This window comes from Gallus gallus, chromosome Z (assembly GCF_016699485.2).
Source record: "Gallus gallus isolate bGalGal1 chromosome Z, bGalGal1.mat.broiler.GRCg7b, whole genome shotgun sequence".
NCBI classification, from domain to species: Eukaryota; Metazoa; Chordata; class Aves; order Galliformes; family Phasianidae; genus Gallus; species Gallus gallus.
This window is the reverse complement of record NC_052572.1, coordinates 51,175,963-51,195,882: the sequence shown is the minus strand read 5'-3', so window position 1 is coordinate 51,195,882 and position 19,920 is coordinate 51,175,963. Positions and strand designations below refer to the sequence as shown.

The 19,920-nt window shown below is 35.8% G+C and overlaps 1 long non-coding RNA gene across 1 annotated transcript; it reads right to left on the bottom strand.

The window, feature by feature from the left end:
* Window positions 1-470: 470 nt before the first annotated feature.
* On the bottom strand, window positions 471-13,042 carry LOC121108576. The gene is made up of 2 exons (XR_005843202.2): window positions 12,958-13,042; window positions 471-4,259 (listed from the first exon to the last, which is right to left on the bottom strand). It is a non-coding gene; the product is annotated as an uncharacterized LOC121108576 (long non-coding RNA).
* Window positions 13,043-19,920: the final 6,878 nt, after the last annotated feature.

The window sequence follows — 19,920 nt, the reverse complement described above, 5'->3', positions numbered from 1 at the left end:
TCACGTTTTAAAACCAGGAAAACCAACTAGAAGAAAAACTTCAAATGCCAAGTTTTCATCAGGGTATTTATATTGTACACACTACATTTCTTGCATAATGAGTTTTACCATGATAGGACTATATCTATTATGTCAATGTACAGATGGGGAGGTCTAAACATTTTCAGCAAAACACAGAACTATCTTGCCTTCAACAATTCTACAGTATGATGTCTAAAATATAAAGCATATTTATTTCTCCTCTACTAGTAGTAATCTACATAAACCCATGCAAAATATTCATCAATTCAGAGCATGTTGCAGCATTTTCATTACAGGTATTAAAATAAGTGAAAGAAAAATGCTTTAAATCATGGTACCCCTAAGAAAGAAAGTTTCTATCGCATCTAAATGGAGACTTAGAATGATGCTGTCTGTAAAAGTGATGTGTTTATCCAAAGTACACTTTGAAAATTTAGCACAAAGATAAATATATTTGCTAGGAAACCTATATAATATGCAGTATGTTTAACATTTGCCCGTTGGATAGCAGAAAATAAAATGGATGTGTCTGTATGTTTGGCTTCTCACACATAGCAAGTTCAATTTAATGATCAAACTATTTCCAACCAAGTATCACGTAAAATGAAAAGTAACCTTATTTTCTTTATGTCATTTAATTGTATATGTACATTAAATTACCTTGATACTGTTTAATAGCATAGAAAAAACAAAAAGTGACTGATTCTCAAGAAAAAGAAAAAGGAAAAAAAACACACATAAAATTTAAAAAGAAATATTAGAATAATTCTTCTATTCTGCTGTGAGTGGATTATTCACAGATAGACAAATAATAGATAAAGATGTAGATTAAATTGTCTTACTTGATCTGTATTAGCGGTTAACTTTTTGTTTATTATTTTCATGATTTATCTGCATCGATTCATTTACATAAAGGACATCAGACATATTGGCTTTGTGCAAGGTAACTTCTAAAGAAGACACGCTCAGCAAAGACTAGGCAAGCGGCTCTGTTGGACAGTTTTCAACGTGCATGCTTGCTGGCAGAAGCAAACATAAGGGATAAGGTCAGCAAATGGCATAGAACTAAAATATTTCCTTTCTTTTTCCTTTAAAGGCAATTTACAGTGAAAATTTAAAAAGTATAAGAGAGATAAAGAAATAAAACTGTTGTTTTTGTCTTTTTGTCTTTATGGTCATTTTTAACATAATTTCCCTCCCTTTTTAAAAATTTTTGAAAGGCTTGTGCTTCATATCAGGTATCATAGCTCCTCAGGTTAGCTCAGTATCAAATACTTAGAGATTATCCTGGGTTCTCATTTTAGAGTAACTCTCTTAAAAACTGTGATGGAATGAACAGTTGTTGCTATTATTTGATGTTCCAGTTCTAGAAATGCTGAGCTCATTTCCAAATAATTTTATCCAGGCAACCTGCAGAAGCACTCATATATTTCAAGTATTCATATCATGGAGGATGATTAAAAAACAAATTCAAACAAACAAATAAAAAAAAAAAAATCCACAGGTTTCTGTGTGGCCAGACCTTTCCTGCATCTTTCATCTGTGTACATGAGATTATTATATGGTTCATATTACTTTGAGATAGAAGAGGAAGATGTTGCCACACACAGACCTTTGCTTCTTATCTTGATTAAGTAACAGTTTGGGTTATTTTGTTTGTAAAGTAGGTACTGTGACTTTTAAATACTACTCATTTGTTCTCTCTAAGGCATAAGATGCACTGTGTTAAACAGAAATGAGTCAAGGTCACATGACATTGCATAGCCACAGATAAGAAGGAAAGCATACATAGCACTGTCCACTATCCACAAGTATTACAGCCTCTCCAGGACACAGGGAAAGTAGTTTACTCACTTGTCTTTTTTCAGGTTGATGGATTATTCTCATCCTGAGAATTCCCATGTTATGAAAGTAAAATAGCATCAAGTATCTACTATTCAACACTTTCCAGAAAAACAAGGTAAAGATTTATGTGACCTTCATTCCTACCATAATACCTATGACTAGAACATCCATCAGTTTTCAGTTTTGTAAAATCTAGTAGAAATGCACAGACTAATGAATCAAATTCTTAAAATCTTGTCAGTAAAAATGCTCAGAAACTCTTTGGGTGTTTTCAATAAACATAAGCTTTGGAATAAGCAATCTAATTACATAACATGGTACTGAAAGAAAAACAAACACATCCCCCACTCTCAGCGCAGTTGTCTGTTGTTTGTAATCTTAATTTGTTCTGCTGTATCTGCCACTGTAGGCAGATACAGCCGAACAACCTTTTTCCCGCAATATCTTCCCATAGCACTATAGACATTGAATACAAAAATATCTATTTAAAATTAATCTTTTAGAATCATAGAATGGTTTGGGTTGGAATGGACCTTTAAGATCATCTAGTTCCAACCCCACCTCTATGGGGAGGTACACCTCCCTCAAGACCAGGTTGCTCGAAGCCTCACCCAGCCTGTCCTTGAATGCTTCCAGGGAGGGGGCATTCACAACCTCACTGAGCAACCTGTTCCACTGTCTCACCACACTCACAGTAAAGAGTTTCTTCCAAATATGTACTCTAGATCTATCCTTTTCCAGTTTAAAACCATTTCCTCTCATCCTCTCTCTACCTGGCCTTTTAAAATGTTCCTCCCCAGCTTATCTGTAGGCTCCCTTCAGGTACTGGAAGGCCACTAGAAGGTCTCCTCAGAGCCTTCTCCAAACTCAAGAGCCTCGGCTCTCTCAGCCTGTCCTGTCTTTGTAGCTCTCCTCTGGACCTGCCCTCACAACTCCATGTACTTCTTCTGATGTGAGCTTCAGAACTGGACACAGAACTCCAGATGGGGTCTTATGAGAGCAGAGTAGAGGGGCAGAATCACCTCCCTCGACCTACTGGTCACACTTCTCTTGATGTAACCCAGGATACAGTTGGCCTTCTGGTATGCAAGCACACATTGCCAGCTTGTGCTGAATCTTTTGTCAACCTACACTGTCACATCTTTCTCCTCAGGGCTGCCTGCCCAGCCTGTATCTGTGCTTGAGATTGCCTCCACCCAGATGCAGAACTTTGCACTTGGCCTTCTTGAACTTCATGAGGTTGGCATGGACCCACTTCTCAAGACTGTTCAGGTCCCTCTGGATGGCATTCTTTCCCTCTAGTGCGTCAACAACACCACTGAGCTTGGTGTTGTCTGCAAACTTGCTGAAGGTGCACTCAATCCCACTGTCCTTGTTGCTTACAAAGATGTTAAATAGCACCGGTCCCAACACCAATCCCTGAGGAATGCCACTCATCACCATCTCCAATTGGACATTGAGCTGCTGATTGCAACCCTCTAAGTGCAGCCATCCAGCCAATTCCTTATCCAGCTAGTGGTTCATCCAACAAATCCATTTTTTTTTTCCACCTTGACAACCAGGATGTCATGCAGAACAGAGTCAAATGCTTTGCACAAGTCCAGGTAGATGAAGTCTGTTGCTCTTCCTTTATCCACCAATGCTGTAATTCCATCTTAAAGGCCACCAGGTTTGTCAGACATGACATGCTCTTGGTGAAGTCATGTTAGTTACCACCAATCATCTTGTCTTTATTTTCCATGTGCACTAATAGGGTCTTCAGGAGGATCTGCTCCATGATCTTGCCAGACACAGAGGTGAGATTGGCATGTAGTTCCCTGGATCTTCTTTTTTTTTCCATTCTTGAAAATGGGGGTTATGTTTCCCCTTTTCCAGTCAGTGGGACTTCACCAGACTGCTATGACCTTTCAAATACGATGGATAGTGGCTTGGTGACATCATCTGCCAGTTCCCTCTGAACCCATGGATGGATCTTGTCGTGTCTCATGGACTTGTGCACCTTCAGGTTCTTTAGATGGTTCAAACCTCATTTTCACTTACACCATGCAGATCTTCCTTCTCCAAGTTTTTACCATTAATTTCTGCAACTTGGGCAGTGTGGCTAGAGCCCTTGCCAATGAAGACTGAGCCAATGAAGTCACTGAGCACCTCTTTTTTATCTGTATCCCTTGTGACCAGGTTTCTAGTTTCCTTCCAGAGAGGGTCCACATCCTCCCTCTTTTTATTCTTGTTCATCATCTTAAAAAGTCAGCAAAGCCTTGGCCCACCTTGAGATACTTTGTTCAAAGAAGCTTCTTCAGTGTGTCCATTTAATAATAGAGAAAAATATAGAACAGGGAGAAAGGTGGAATAATTGGACACCATGTATAGTCATCCTGAAGACCACAGTTGCCCTGAGAATGAAACCAATTGTTTAATAATTTAAATCTCTTAGTCTGGATAATTAATGCAAACAAGAAACCACTTCTAAATCAAAAGATGCTGTTTAGGATGGTTCTTAGAAAAATAAAAAGGACTGTACCTCTGCAATGGTAATCTAGTTCAGATACTGATTTAAATGCACTGTAGATTAGATGAAAATTGGGAATCCAAACTTCTCCTCAAAAAATTGAGTTCAAAAGAAATCAGTGTTTGCAACTAGGGGCATGTCACGGTTCCAGCCTGGTTTGGCCTACTTCTGTGACTAAGGGAGTGGAGGGACCCATGGACCCATGCCCCAGGAAAAGGGGAAGGGGGAAGATAGGGAGATGTGCCCAGGGGAAGAAAGCAGTGGCAACAGGCTATGGGAAAAAACTAATTTACTAAATATGATAGCAAAATGTGAGATAACACAATATATATAATACAGTATAATTGGAATTGAGGCAAATAAATAGTTGATAGAATGTCTGAAAACCAAAGACCTCACCCTAATACTGAAGGCAAGATGGCTAAGGAGCACACACTGCAGAGATGAGCAGAAAGATAGATAGTCCCGTTATTCCCAGTCAGTTTTACCTTTCCCTCTGAATGGAAAATGGAAATGGAATAATAAAGTCTTCTGGGAGCTGTAATTCATTCTTCTCTTCTGGGAGTAGGTACCCAGAACTATTGACAATCAATGGAACTGCAGCATTAACTCTTTAACTTCCAGTGCACTACATGATGTTATGATATGAAATACTGATAACAAAAAATCATAAAACCTTGGCAGGGCAAGAACAGTAGGAAACAACCTTAGACACCTCAGTAGTAGAAATTTTCATCAGGGTCACAGCTGAGTTCAGTTATGAGTTGGAGTAATCTACTTGCCTTATGTTCCTTCTATTTTCTCTTTTTGAAGGAGCAGATACATAGCCTCTTTGAAATGCCAGTGTGGTTTGTCATACATTGTTTTTGATTATACGGGAACGCTGTTCTTATGTTTATGAAATGCACTCTGAAATGGCTAAAAAATTAGAACAAAAATGAAAAGGACTCGATTATATAACAATTGAATTCAAATATTTCTGAATTCAAATCTAGTGCTTCATAGTAATTCCTCTTTTTCACTTTTATACAATGAATTCTGTTGTGATCGTAAATGTGAGAGAAGCAACATCTTGAATAGATGCACTGGCCTCTTTTCTTTCTAGGCAGTAAATTAAAATATGCTAGCAATGGGCTTCTTCAGCCATTGTTGTCTATGGTAAGCTGTTAGGAATTGCATTACAGAAATTACCCAAGCTGACATTATCGAATTTGGGAAAGCAGTCTTCATTGAAAGTTGCTTCCAGAAATACTCTAACAAATCCTGTGATAATGATTCCATCAGCTGACTACATTCTTTGTAAAAGAATGGGGGCAGATTCAACTGCTGACATTAACCTTTTAACAGTCAAGTTCAAGTTCATGCTCTGTACAATTCACATAACAAAGCAGATGCCTAAATACAGAAAGTCTCTAATCTAGTTGATTTGCCAAGCAGCTCTCATTTAACAGTGAAGTAAACAATAAAACATTTTCAGAATTTAGAATTATGCTTTCAAACAGGAGACACTAACACTAGTCCAAAGTAGTTTACAATATTAATTAGTGAAAAATTCTACTAATTACATGAATTTTCTAAGTTTAGAGACACTAAATAAATAAATAAATAAATAAATAAATAAATAAATAAATGACGTTTACTACAGAGGGAGCTGCATCATAGTAATTTGCCCTTTAGCTTACGTTCTGTATTAGCCTCTGGGATGTGAAATATTAATAAGCTGCTTGACTCCAAATCACCACTGTTCTGAAAACTCTAATAACACAAATTAATTCCATAAATTAACGTGTTTTTTATCCTCAAAATTCATTATATTTGCTAAAAACCCACTGTGGATTCCATTTTTATAACAACATAATCATGGAAAAATCACAGAAGAATGTGCAGTGTTCTCTTCTAATTTAAGACTAAATGGCAATGAAACCATAATGACAATAAAATTTGTATAAGTACCCATCTTCAGGAACATTATGTAATTTGATGTAATCTGTTTGTCATGTAAATGCTAGTTTCTAGCCTTTGCAATGGTTGCTTGTAATCAAACAAACAAACAAAAAACATTGTCCAATTTAGGTTAATACCATTTAAAGGCTAGTGGAAGGATTGCCTTGTGCAAAATATATGTATTTATATAATGTCATCTTATAAAATGTTGAAACCTGGAAAACGTAACTATAATAATAGTTGAATATATGAATATATAAAAATAGGGAAAATGATAACTCATTTTCCCTATTTCCTTATTTCTTTCTCAGTATAACTTATGAGCTGATTTGTTATGAGAAAAAAACTGTTACATTGTCATCAAACAACCAGATTTTACTAGCATAATAAATTCTTAACATATCTGTTCAGCTCAATACTATATTGAAAAATTTCACATGTAAGTTTTAAGGCAAAAAGTATTGCAATTTCTATTCCATTATCTTTCCTGACATGTTTATTCCTCTAGCTAATCTAAAAATGTGTGTAAATTTGAGCAAAATACAATGACTGAGGGACACTGTTATTTATTTAAAAATATACAGGATATCAAAATGTGCCCTTTGGTTTTCCAGGCTATTTGTACATTTGATTTGCAATAAATTTTCTTCCCATTGAAAATAAATACTACATTTTGGTCCTACATCCAGATATTCAGAGATTGAATGGCCACATGAAGTACAGTGGCTAAGGCTATTTGAGTACAAACCAAAGTGGTTTTATTTCCTGTTTTAAAAACAGAATAACGCTGTAAAAAATTGTCATCACTTCCAAGAATCACACTTGTCAGAATGTATCAGAAAATTCAGATTCTTCTTATTTTTTTCGATTATTATTTTAAAGGGTCCAATCTTGCATATTTTTTATTTTTCCTCATTTCTTTTCATGCCTCAACCTAGAATCTGGCCATAATGACATCATCTTTGATTTATTGTAAGCAGAGATTTCATGTAAGAAATGCATATAGAGCTTTATCTAAATTTATGCTGCAGATATTACATTTTCTGAAGCTTCATTTGCATTGTCAGATCAATCTGCATCATCTGTTAAGATAGTTCTATTAGTTATAGCCACCAAGAAAAAAAATTATTCACTTTTACAAAATTCCTAACTCTATAACTCATAGTCTCAGTTCAGGCATGTTATTTTATCTCCAGATAAACAGGTTTACTCTTCTGTGAAATAATTAAGAGCTTGCAAAGTGATAAGAGTTCTAAGATAAAAAGATACTTATGGAGACATTTTCTTGTTTCTTAGCTTGATGGCTTGTTCCATTTTGTAATTCAGGCATGGTTGCCAAAGAAAACACAATATAAAGAGGAATGTGAAGATTATCCTAATTCACTGACTGCTGCTGTTCATTTGATGGGGACGAGCTTATCTTTGGGGAAGATGGGAAATGAAATAACAAATAAAATGGCTTGAGTATCAGTAATTTTTCATTCACATGGCATGGCTGGGACCTGTCAGGCCTCAAGAATTAACAAAATTTTATTAGAAGCATGAGGGCTGCTCTAAAAGTAGCAACTCCTATTTTATTTTGTTGGCCCGTTGTGTCAGATGAGGATGTTGGTAGTATGGTGGTAGAGGCTGAACTTTCCTGCCAATATTCTATTACCTGCTTTTGCTGTAGAGGCAGTAAAGGAGCAGTGTGACAGAATGGTGTTCGACATGGGAGTGCAGATGAAGCAAAGGTGTTTCACTGAATTCCTTCATGTGCAAAAAATGGCTACTGTTGACATTCATTGACTTTTCTGGAGACCAAACAGAGGATGTGAGCACCTTTGTGAAGTTTTACTTATTTCTGCTCCACAGTAGCATATAAAAAGACTCAGATGTTCTTTCAATCTAAAGTACCCTAGCTTCCCATCAGCTATCAGTTACTCTATTCAAAATGCATTAGAATGAAATAAGAACAGACTATTCAAAGCTTTACTGAATTACTGCATGTCGATTATCTCAAAGTCCGTTACCTGAAATGAATAGTTTTATTTAATGTTATTGGGCTACTGAAGCCTTTCAGCAAATCAAAACTTAACATCACATTATCATATAAATGATATCATATCATTTCTGTCAGACATTTGAACCTTGTCTTCTTCACTGCCACATAAACTAGAGTCCAACAAAAGTAGCCTAGAAAGAAAATCTGTAATAAGTGTGACTCACAGGCAACGGGAACTAAATCTATATAAAAAGTATTGATTCAGAAAACCAAGTGTGTTCTCTTAGTTATAAACGAATGCTGGTATTCTACTATCTGTATCTAGGCCTTCAACAAATGCACCCATGAGTAATTAAAGGTCTACTTGGGTTCTTCTAACTATATGATGAAATAAGTAAATAAATATATATGTAGCTGCATAATAATCTATCGCTTGTAACTGAAATTATGCAACACATTTTTGTAAGGGAGCTTGATTCTACATCAAACAAAATGCAGAGCTCTGTGGTTTAGCTCATCAGATTTGCTTTTTTCAACATTTCATCTACTTTTTTCCACATTAACTTGGTCTAAGCTTTTGGAGTCTGAAATTAGAGTCTTACAGAGACTTACAAGCATGGTATTAAGAGGGGATTTTTATTTAATTTTTCAAAAATAAAATATAATGGCACTGGAGGAAGACCCAGAAGGCAAATGAGATACTTAATACCTGACAGTGTTCTATAACTCTAAAATGAGATGTGCGAGCTATAATTTCTCCAGTATGTATGCATTAATACATGCATACGCACATCCACAGCTCTTGTCAGAACAAAAGCATATATGTTCAAACATCAGTGTTTTACATTATTTATAATATATGTCCTGTTCATAGAATGTTACCTTAAGGAAAAAAAAAAAACATCCTCAAGCATTCAAGCATTCACTTAAATTTAAATCTGATTTTGAAAGGAAGGTCTACAGTGCAGGAAGGTACAAGCTGCCTTTGTACAAGTGGATGTGTCAACAGTGAATTCCGGTCACAGAAATTCCAAGAGGTTTTGGTTTTTATTTAAATACAAAAAAAAAAAAAAAAAAAAAGTCTATTTGCGCAACATGGTTTCTGTTCACTCTATACAATTTCATTTTTTCATTTTTTCTACTGAAATTGTAGCATTTACAATAGTTCAACAATTCTTCAAGCCATTTACATTTTCTCCTTTCAGTTTACATGAAATAATCCCGTGTATGACAGAGCAGAAGAAGAAGCAAGACCCTATAAGGAAGTATGTGATCAACTCAGCAGAAATACAAGTAAGAAATAAATTTATGGCCCTCTAAATTCCCACTCATTGGTTTTGAGATTATCATCAAATCATTTAAGGTGGGAATAGATCCTTAAAGGTCATCTAGTTTAACTACCCTGCAGTGAACAGGGACATCAATGGCTAGATCAAGTGCTCATAGCCCCGTACAGCCTGACCTTGAGCGTCTCCAAGGACAGAGCTTTCACCAACTCTCTAGGCAACATACCAGTGCTTCACAATCTTTATTGTAAAAAACTTTTTCCATATATCCAGTCTTAATTTCCTCTCTCACTTTGAAACCATTTCCCCTTACCTTATCACAACAGACCCTGCTACATAGTCAATCCCCATCCTTCTTATAGACTATGTTTAGATGCTGGAGCCCTTTCAGGTTTCCAGACCAGTCAGGTCTCCCCAGGGCCTTCCCTTCTCCAGGCTGAACAGCCTTAACTCTCTCAGCCTGTCCACACAGGTGAGGTGTTCCATCCGTTGGACCATTTTTGCAGCCCTTCTCTGCACACACTCCAACAGGTCTGTGTCTCTCCTGTACTGATGACTCACTATCCAGACACAGTTCTCCAGGTGAGGTCTCACCAGCACAGAGTAATTACTATTGCCCTCAGTATTATTAGCGTAATATATGATATTATATATATTTATATTCCCCCAATGATGAAGTGACACCTCCTTTCATCTTCTCTATGGCTCAATTTCAGAAGCCCAGATTTTGTTCTGATCTGATCTGCTGTGTGGATAACCTAGGTTTTGTCTGGCTATTATGTTAGAGGGAGTCTACTGTGTATTTAAAAAGACAATTATCAAGATAATTGAATTCCGGTGAGGCACAAGGTCTGTGAAAGATTATCATTCACAGAGGAGCAACAATGACTTAGTAGAAGTCCAAATATAAAAGGAGATTGCTTTTTCACTTTGTAAATAATCTTCGAATAGCCTTGCCACAAGAGTTGGTGGACATACAAATTCAAGATTAAAATGTCCATAAAAGAGAAATCTGGCAAGGACCATTGCCTACAAAAGTCATTTCAGATGAGAAAATCCCTGTAACAATAGATTCTGAGGGTATTTTGGGGAAGGATGTTTGCTGGTATGTTCTCCCATACTCTTCCCTGTATTGGCTATCACTGAGGACAGTATGAGTTATTCTTGTGCTCCAATACTCTAGTGCTCAGGAGGAGGCTCTTTGATGATAAGATCTGAGAATAAATGCAGACAGGAAATGGAAGAAAGGCCTGAGCTGCTCTCCACAAAGATCAAATGAGAGAAGCATGTGGACACTTTAAGAAAAAAATAGGCAGAATTTGTATGAAAAGCCTCATTAATGCTGTAGACAGAATGCAAAAAACTGCTAAAAACATTTTAAGTTAATTTTAACATATATGTCTCCCAATTTCTGTGATCATATCTAAGTGTCTATGTAGTGTCTAACCCAGGAAGGGAGACAGGATGCTATAGTTCTTGCATTCAGATGTGAGGAATTTTACTTGCATAACACATGGAAACAGGAGTCTTTTGTATAAATATTAGAGAAACTCAAGAAGTTTTGGGTTTTTGTGGATTTTTTTTTATGGGTTTGATTTGATTTTATTTTTTTAAACAAACAGTGATGGGAAGTAGCATAACAAATCCTTCAAAAAGGGTATTTATACTGACATATCTGTTAAGATAAAATACTCTTCTGCTTATAGAAAAACACCTAACCTCTTTTTTCCTTGCATATTTTATGCATTGTCAGTATACCAAATACTACCACTATTTGGCCAGCAGATTAGTAATATAATAAACAGTAATGAGCTCTTTTTGTTCCACAGTACATTTGTGATCCCTTCAGTAATAACTTACACTGTTAGCTTATCTTTACCATTTTATGCTTCAGGGAGAGAGAAAAGATCAACCTTAATGACAAGACAAGAATTCATGACAATTAGGGAAAACTAAAAACTTAAAAATACTTTTGAAGTTGCATAAGAGTGAATAAATTTGTTTTGACTCAACATTAGCTGGTTGCTAATTTTTATATATATATATATATATATATATATATATATATATAAGATATACCTAACCTCTAGAGCAGACTGATTAATTCGATTCACCATGTGTCAAAATCAACTTCAGTGTGAATGCCTCTCTTTAAATATATCATCATTAAAGACAACATAAAAGGCTTGGATTAGTCTGACTGCATTGGCTAACCAAACAATGGAAGAGCAAAAGGTACTGATCCAAAGTAATAAGCCGCACTGACAGACAAAAACAGTATCTAGAATTTTTTTAAATTCAGAGGAAAAAGTCAGAGGTTACTATCACAATAAGCAGCTCTCTAAGAGGCAGCTCCAGTCATACTGAGAAAAAATTAAATAGAGAGAGAACAAAGATTTTACAAATCTCAGAAGCACAGAAAAGTCAAGACAGGTCAATCTGGGAATAGCTGCTGTAGAGGAATCAGAGAGATTAAAGTTTAAAATTGACCAGCCTCAGATCTGAAGGCAGTCACACTAGCAGTTTAATGTATCAGCACATCTGTAAGATTTGCTTTCTTTAGGTAGAACAGAAAATCTCAAACAAAAAGTCAAGGCTGTTGACCCACATTAAAAGCTAACTTTGGGAAATATTAGCATGAGACAGATCCACAGCTATGAGTAGAAGTGACAGAACAGGGTTTTAGTTTAAAGAGAAAAGAAATAAGTCATTTCAATAAGCACTTAAAGAGAACTCCGCTATGAAGATGAAAACTTTTGACAGATACAGAGTAAAATTAGAAAGATAGTAATGTAATGTCTTCAGACTTTGAGTTCACCAGATCAGAAAAATGTGCACTCAGAATTCTTATACTTTTGAACATAATATTTTCCCTTTTTGCACTACTATGTTTACTGTGAGTTTATTGAACTGGTTGAAATGAACTAATGTCATTTATGACAAGTAAGAACTTCTATTTCAGACTGACATACTGTAACTGTATGTAGACATACTGTCTGTATGTCTACTATCAAAGGCAGAAGACCATATTGCAAGTACTAATGAACTAGAATTAATACAAGTTTGTCTAAGTACTGCAACAACAATAGCTACATAGAGTCAGCTATAAATGCCAACAAGTTTGCCTCAGAAAATAGTTGTGACCAAACTGCTATGAGCTTCACAAAGAGGTAAAATCTTCTATAAGGATCTGCCGATTTCCTTTTAAGTTGCCTTTTTTTTTTTTTTTTTTTTGACTGGATTTGTAAAATGCAGCAGCTCCACAGACATCTGAAAACAGTTGAATTACATAAAGAAGGTGTGTTTGCTATACAGGAAAGCATATGATGCAAATTTCAGTTGTAATTTCAATATATGTGTGACCTTACCTAACCACTGTGTCCAGTCCTCAGTAGCTTTCAACTGAAGCGCATAGATGAAAAGTTCTATTTTTAGGGAGCACATGCTCTCTCTACTAAATAACATGTCAATGCCTAGTTAAATCATCCAGAAGAATTTACTGCGCCAGGACTGAGTTAATTGATTACTCTGTAACCTTAAATTAAGCAATCTTTTAAAAAGTTGTATAAACCATTAATTTTTTTTAACATGCCCGTGTGCATGTTAAAGGAATGGAAAAGCCTTCTGTGTTCTACAAGGAAACATTAATACCACTAACCAATTAAAATTGTGCATTATAATGTAAAAAAAAAAAAAAAAAAAGGATATTAAAGCTGGGACTATCTTATGACTATATTTGAGCTTATTAGTGCAAATAGCTGCAAATAATTTTGGGAAAGAAGTATCTGAAAGATAAATAGTGATTAGTTATCCCTAAAATTTATGCTGACATCCTTCAAATTAGCTTTCTTCATAAAGCAGAGTAGGAAAAAGGCAGCTATGAAACAGGCTTTCCTAGGCTTGATAGTACTATCATTAATTGTTTTTTTTTCTTTATATTATAAAAATTATCAGCCATGTTATTAATATCTTCAAAGACCTGTCAGTAAACAGCTATTGAAGAAAGTTCCAGGAGAGAAGAAAATAGAAGAAAACATTAACTTCTCAAAAAGTAAAATTAATATCCCATTTTCTACTGATTCAGATTTTAGCTCAAGCAGAATAAGTCTGCCCTTGCTGTGTCTTCTGTTAAAAAAAAAAAAAGAAAAAAGAATGACTAAATAATAGTAACATATATTCACACTGCCAAAAGACAACATTTCAACTGTGTTCTGTTGCATAAAACCACACCAGTCTTAAGTCTGTTTTGGCTGTTTATCAGCCTCATGTCAATGAGCTGGTTAAGAATCTCTAAATTTGCAGTGCTATGAATAGAACTCTTCAGAGATCTAGCTGTCACAACGACAGGCAATATAACATATGTAAAACAAGGCCAATTACTCCAGGAAAAGGCATGTCCAACCTAACAGCCATCTCATGTTCTACTACTTCTATTACTGTCAAGCAGTTCCTGCAGGAGACTAATGCCTACAGCTTCAGGTACAGACATCATTCTACAGAAGACTGCTGATTTGTCAATGTAGAAATCTTGTGTGGAGGGAATTTGATTTTGAAACATGACAAGACTTTTGGCAGACCACCTGTCAAGATGTTGAGGTCCCCAGCTCAGTGAGTTGTCAGAAAGACAACAACCCAGGGCCTTCTGCTTCCCGCATTCTATATTCCCAGACTCTTTGAGGCCTTTCACAGTCTGTCTGTTCAGTAGCCAAAGAAAACTGTTTCCAGGGTTTCTAAGCATTAACAAACTGCCACAACAGTCATTTGATAAGAATTTATTTACCTCTGAGGCTTCAGAGACATCTCTCCAAGTCCGGGGTTGGCAGACTGGACTAAAATGGTTCCCAGGCTTACTGTGTTGAGTTGAGAAGCTAACTAATCATCTGAACCATCTCCAAACAAGGTCTAGAAGAGCTAGCTCTCCCTTTTTGAGACTGAATCTACTTGACAAACTTAAAACTCCCAGAGGAGTACAGTCCCTTAGCTCTATCACCTGTGAACAGAAGCTCAAAATACTTGGTGCCTGCCAACAATCTAGGCAAAAATATATTTTTTCCCCTTTCACATCACCATGCCTTTCCAGAACAGAGTTCAGAAAATTCCCCTGAGCAATCCATTCTTCAAAACAGAAGAGTTTCATATATCCCCTTGCTGAATTTGTTACACTGGAAACCTGCAATGCCTCTAAGCGATCACATGGTCCACATAATGACATGAGGTTGAAAATGCTTGTCTCTTTTGAAAGTATCCTTTCTTTCTTTTGATGCTTGTTTAATCTCCAGATGGATAATTTTGCTAAAGGAAGATCCTTAAATTATCTAAATTCTATTAAGTTCTCAGTCCTAGAAGATTTCCTTCTACTAAAAAGAACCAAAATATAGTTCTTTTGATTTCGATTTCTCAGAGGTAAATGGGAACAGCCACCTAAGATTAAAGCCTGCTCCAGCAAAAACGATGTTTTACCTCTAGTGAAACTCTTCCTGTAATAAATACCTTACTATAATGCTCCTTTTGGGTTCAGTCATCTTGATGACATTAACCACAGTCTGGACAGATACCAGTGTTTCGAGTGACACCTGCAATTGATCAGGAGGAGAACATTTTTATCAGCTATATTATTGAAGCTCTGGATGGGTTTATCGAACTTGCTGACATAACCCACAGCTGTGAACAAACTAGAAAATTCAAACAAGATATAGATGTAAGGTTCCAGTCAAAGTTTATTACTGCTGAAGATCAAAATACATATCTCTGAAAAAAAGAAAATATGATCGTTATTTATAAAATTATGCATTCAGGACCTCTAATTTAAATTTCCACACAAGACTCTTCTCTTATTAGTTTGTAATCTTCTCTTATTAGTTAGTAATGTTCATATTGCCTGGTAAGTTCTGTAGAGTGACAGTGCTCAGAATCCTTAGGACAAGAGACACAGTAAAAGACAGTTTTTATTAGGGAGAAGGAAAGAGACATCAAGATAGAAAAAAATCTGACAGTGCTATCAACCTCCCATTGATGTTGGGAGGTCCTATGTAGAACTCAATAAGAATTTAAAAGTAAGTTGTAAAACATCATCTTGCAAGAGAAATTAAAGAACGCAGAGTACTGCACAGAAAAGAAAATGCTTGAGATATTAATAGCCATTAATGAGTTCTACTTAGTGTAGATAAGGAAAACCAGATAGAAATCATATTAGAGAGCTCTGTGAAGATGTTAGGTCCAACATATATGGTTTCCCCAAATTACAGGGTTCCATCAATTTAATCAATTTGCAGTTGTGACCTTAAATTTCCTTTGATACCCTAGGTAATAATAATACTTTACTATACTTCAGCATTCCTTTAAAGTAAAGTAACACTTTAGTATTATTTACAAGGTCACAGTATTAAAAAATATCACAAGTTTTGGTTTATCAATAAGGATTTTTAAATACTGAAGAAGAGTTAGTAGCACCAAGAAACAGCTTACAGAAATAGCTATTTATATTTATTAAAAGGTGTTTCAATCGCTACTTCTACTGATGGTTACATTATGGTGGTCACAGTCAATAAATTTCAAATTCTTCTTTTGCTTGCTAAGATTGCCTATACTCTTGAATTATTGCCAAGAAGGCCGCTTCTAGGTATCTGTGTAAAGAAATAAATGCACCTGAGGACTGAGAATTAGAGTATAGCAACCATCTTTTTCAGGATGCTTGTTCAAAGATTTTTAACACGCAAGGACAGAACTGATTTTCATCACCAGAAGTTTGACTTCTCTAAGATAACATGAAGTAAATTTACAGAATTTGTTTAGTTTACTATCGCTACCAGCCCAGTGCTAAGTCTGTGGGTTGATGCCTTGTCTTCAGAAGACCATAAGTTTTAGAACTCACATAAAAATTTCTGATTACTTGGTCTATTAATTTAAATAAATCTTTAACATTCATCCAATTGAATCTCTGGAATTAGGACTTTAATATAAAATACATAGGACAAATTAAAAGGATACACTCCGCTGTTTTGATCTCATAAAACAAATTAACTGTTCCAGAAAAAGAAATTATAAGAGTCAAATACGTTAAGACTAGACTATTTTGATGCAATTATCTTTTGTTTTGAGAAACTAAATGAAAATACATATATATATATACATACCTGTTGTAAAGGTATCCATAGGTCCTGCTTTTTGGCTGGTATTATGTAGTTACATTCTAACACAAATGTAACTTTGTTTAAATTAATTATATTCTGCAGTTTTATTTGTGAAACATGTAGAAAATAATACAGAAACTCTCAACTAACAAAATTATTGCTTCATTAGTTCATCCAATTTTTCAAACCAACATTGCATAACAGATATAAGGAAAAAATAGGTAAATAAGAAAAGATAGGGATCACAGAGACAGTGAACTAGTGTCTTTGAAGGGAATATTTTAAACATTAACAAAATGTTATTCATTACAGCCAGCCAGCTCAGCAGCCAGTTAGATAAATCATAAGCAATATTTTTGTGACAAAAAGCTACAAAAGACAAAAAGCCTGCAAAGATGGGTGTGCAACCCATCCCTGAAGACTTAGACCTAAGCGTCCTTGTTCTAGAGCTTTCGCGGATGATAGGTATAATAAGCTGCCTCACAATTTCAGAAAGTCTTCAAAACTAGAGAGCTTTGCAAGTTCATATGCACACAAATTTATGCATATAAAATGCCCTACTTCTAATGTTAGCTATTAATCACTTAAACAAAGATTATTATTATTACAATAAAATCCAGGTGACTATGATAAAGGCACGAAGAACACAATGTACACTAGGTGTAGAGTTCAGACAGCAAGACACTAATGAAAATGGACAGCGAGAAAAGATCTGTAAGCTACATTCTCTTTGTAAAGAATTCTGAGGAGAGTCTGGAGCAGTGGCCCTGTGAGTGTCTCAGCTGCCTGAGGCCAATCTTAGAGGCATGATGGAGGACAGCTGTTGGAAAACTGGGCAGTGTTGTTGGCATTTGACAGGACTAAGGGAAATAGTTTCAAACTATAAGAGGGGAGATTTAGGTTGGATATAAGGAAAAAGCCTTTTACAGTGAGGGTGGTGAGGCACTGGAACAGATTGCCCAGTGAGGTGATGGCTGCCTTGTCCCTGGAATCATTCAAGTCCAGGCTGGACAGGACCTTGAGCAATCTGATTTAGCTGTAGGCATCTCTGTTCGTAGGAGAGCAGTTGGACTAGATGACCTTTAACTATTCCTTCCAATTCAAACAGTTCTATGATTTGATTTTCAATTTTGAGAGCTGTAAGTTCTTTTAGACATACAAAATAAAAGAGGCAAGCAGATAAAGAGGAAGTAGACCTCGGAATTTGTTTGATCTTCAGGGGATTTTTGTTTTCATCTTTAAAATCTTGATTTCTTGTTTAGAACCGTGATTATAAAACACCTTTTCTCTTTTTTCTCCTGAGAATGAGGGAAGAGTTACTGTATTGTTTTTGTTTTAACACTGGTGCAGAAGCACCAGAACTTCTGCAAAAAGTTAACTGATCCAAAAGAAAGTATGTGGAGGAAAATTAACATTCTTCAGTTTAATAGAGAGGTACTCAGGTTAGTGGGGGTGGCTGGCAGGTACAGTGTCCACCATGTGTTTCCACCAGCAGATACTGTGGACAGCAAACTGGCAAGATGTTCAACACCATCCCTTGGCACCATAGCCATATATTTATCAGCAGGAGCCATATATTTATCAGCAATGAAGCATAGCATGTCAGAGTAAGCAAGGTCATTCACGGAAAGCAAGATACAGAGCAGTTTCTCACAAACAAGTTTCTTCTATCTACATGCAGAAGGTAGAGGCAGTCTACCCGTCTTTCCAAGCTAACACAAAGTCCTTTTTCATGGGTTGGTCATCTGTTCAGGCCATCTGTATTTTCCCACACAAATGTATATTTCAGTCAGGTTCCCTAATAATTTTTTTAAAGAACAACAGGAAGCTGCAAAGCTGCAATTATCCTAGAAGAGAAAAAAGTTTAATCTACTTCGAACCTCAAGGCTCCTCATCTCACCCCTCCCCCACAAAACACAAACAAACAAATCCACTTAAAATTGGGCATCAGCAACTTAAGGCTCTTCTTTTTAGAAACAGGTAACAGCTGTGGTGGCTTTTAAGAGTGCAGTACAGTAGCCACATATGATACCAGTTCATTTGCCAGTGATGATTGCTCCGTACCTGTGTATCTAGGTATACATACCTACTAAATGCTTTATCTTTCATAAAATGAGGTGCAAATTAGAAGCAGAACATCCATTTTCACCATCAAAGCTAAAATTAAGAAGAATTATTCTACTGTTGCAAAGAAGTACAAAACAGCTTTCTGGAGCTTTTTTTTCTGATATTTCTTTCTAACATTACAAAATAATCAGATACAGATTAGCACCAAAACTAAATGTTAACTTGCAAGTATTCACATCTATCGCACCATAAATCTATGCTCCGTAAGCACATACAGAGGCATTTACTTTTTCTCCCTCTAGCTTCTCTGCTTCCTGTTCTCTTTCTCTCTGTAGAAATAGTGATTCACACTGCTGAGAGGATGCTTGTTGCTAAAAGTTCTCATTCTTCAGCACCACTTGCATGCCTACCCATTTTCAGAACAGCTGGAACTTGTTGCTCTCATTCATTAGCCAGGTCCGTGCTGTTAATGTCCTCAAGTAATAAAGTTATATTTGGAAAGCCCATCTTTCCATGCGATTGCTGAGAACCATCCAGGAAAGATTACTGTCTGTTGAGACTTTATGGGGTTGAAATTTTCTTTCAACTGCAGGTCATTATCATGGCAAATCTTTTAATTCCATTAGCATTATTACTTTATTAACCTTCTTTCTACTCAATTTGCCCACCTTCTCAGACTCTGATCTAACAATTATTCCCAAATATTATTTTAATGGCATATTAGTTCTTTTACTCTGCTCCACATAACTATTTATTTATTTATTTATTTATTATTATTTTCAAATAAGGCATTTTAATTCCAGGTCACACACCAGTCATTCAAAGTAATTAAAAAAAAAAAAATCCAACAGTTAAATAAATTGAGAATTGTCCTTTTTCACACCAGAGTGCTTAAGATACGCAGAATACATGCAAAGATATGCATTATACGCAAGAAATGTTAAGTGGTGTTAACTATGTTGAAAGCAGATTAAGCTGTCCAATCATAGGTTGCTATTCTATTCAGTAGATCTTTGTGTTTTTAGCTTTACAGAAGAGGCTCTGTGACCCAGATAAATCTAGACATTCAGATACTCATAGCCTATTGAGTCTTTCTATAAGCCTATGGATTCAGGCATACAAATTTCCTGAGGC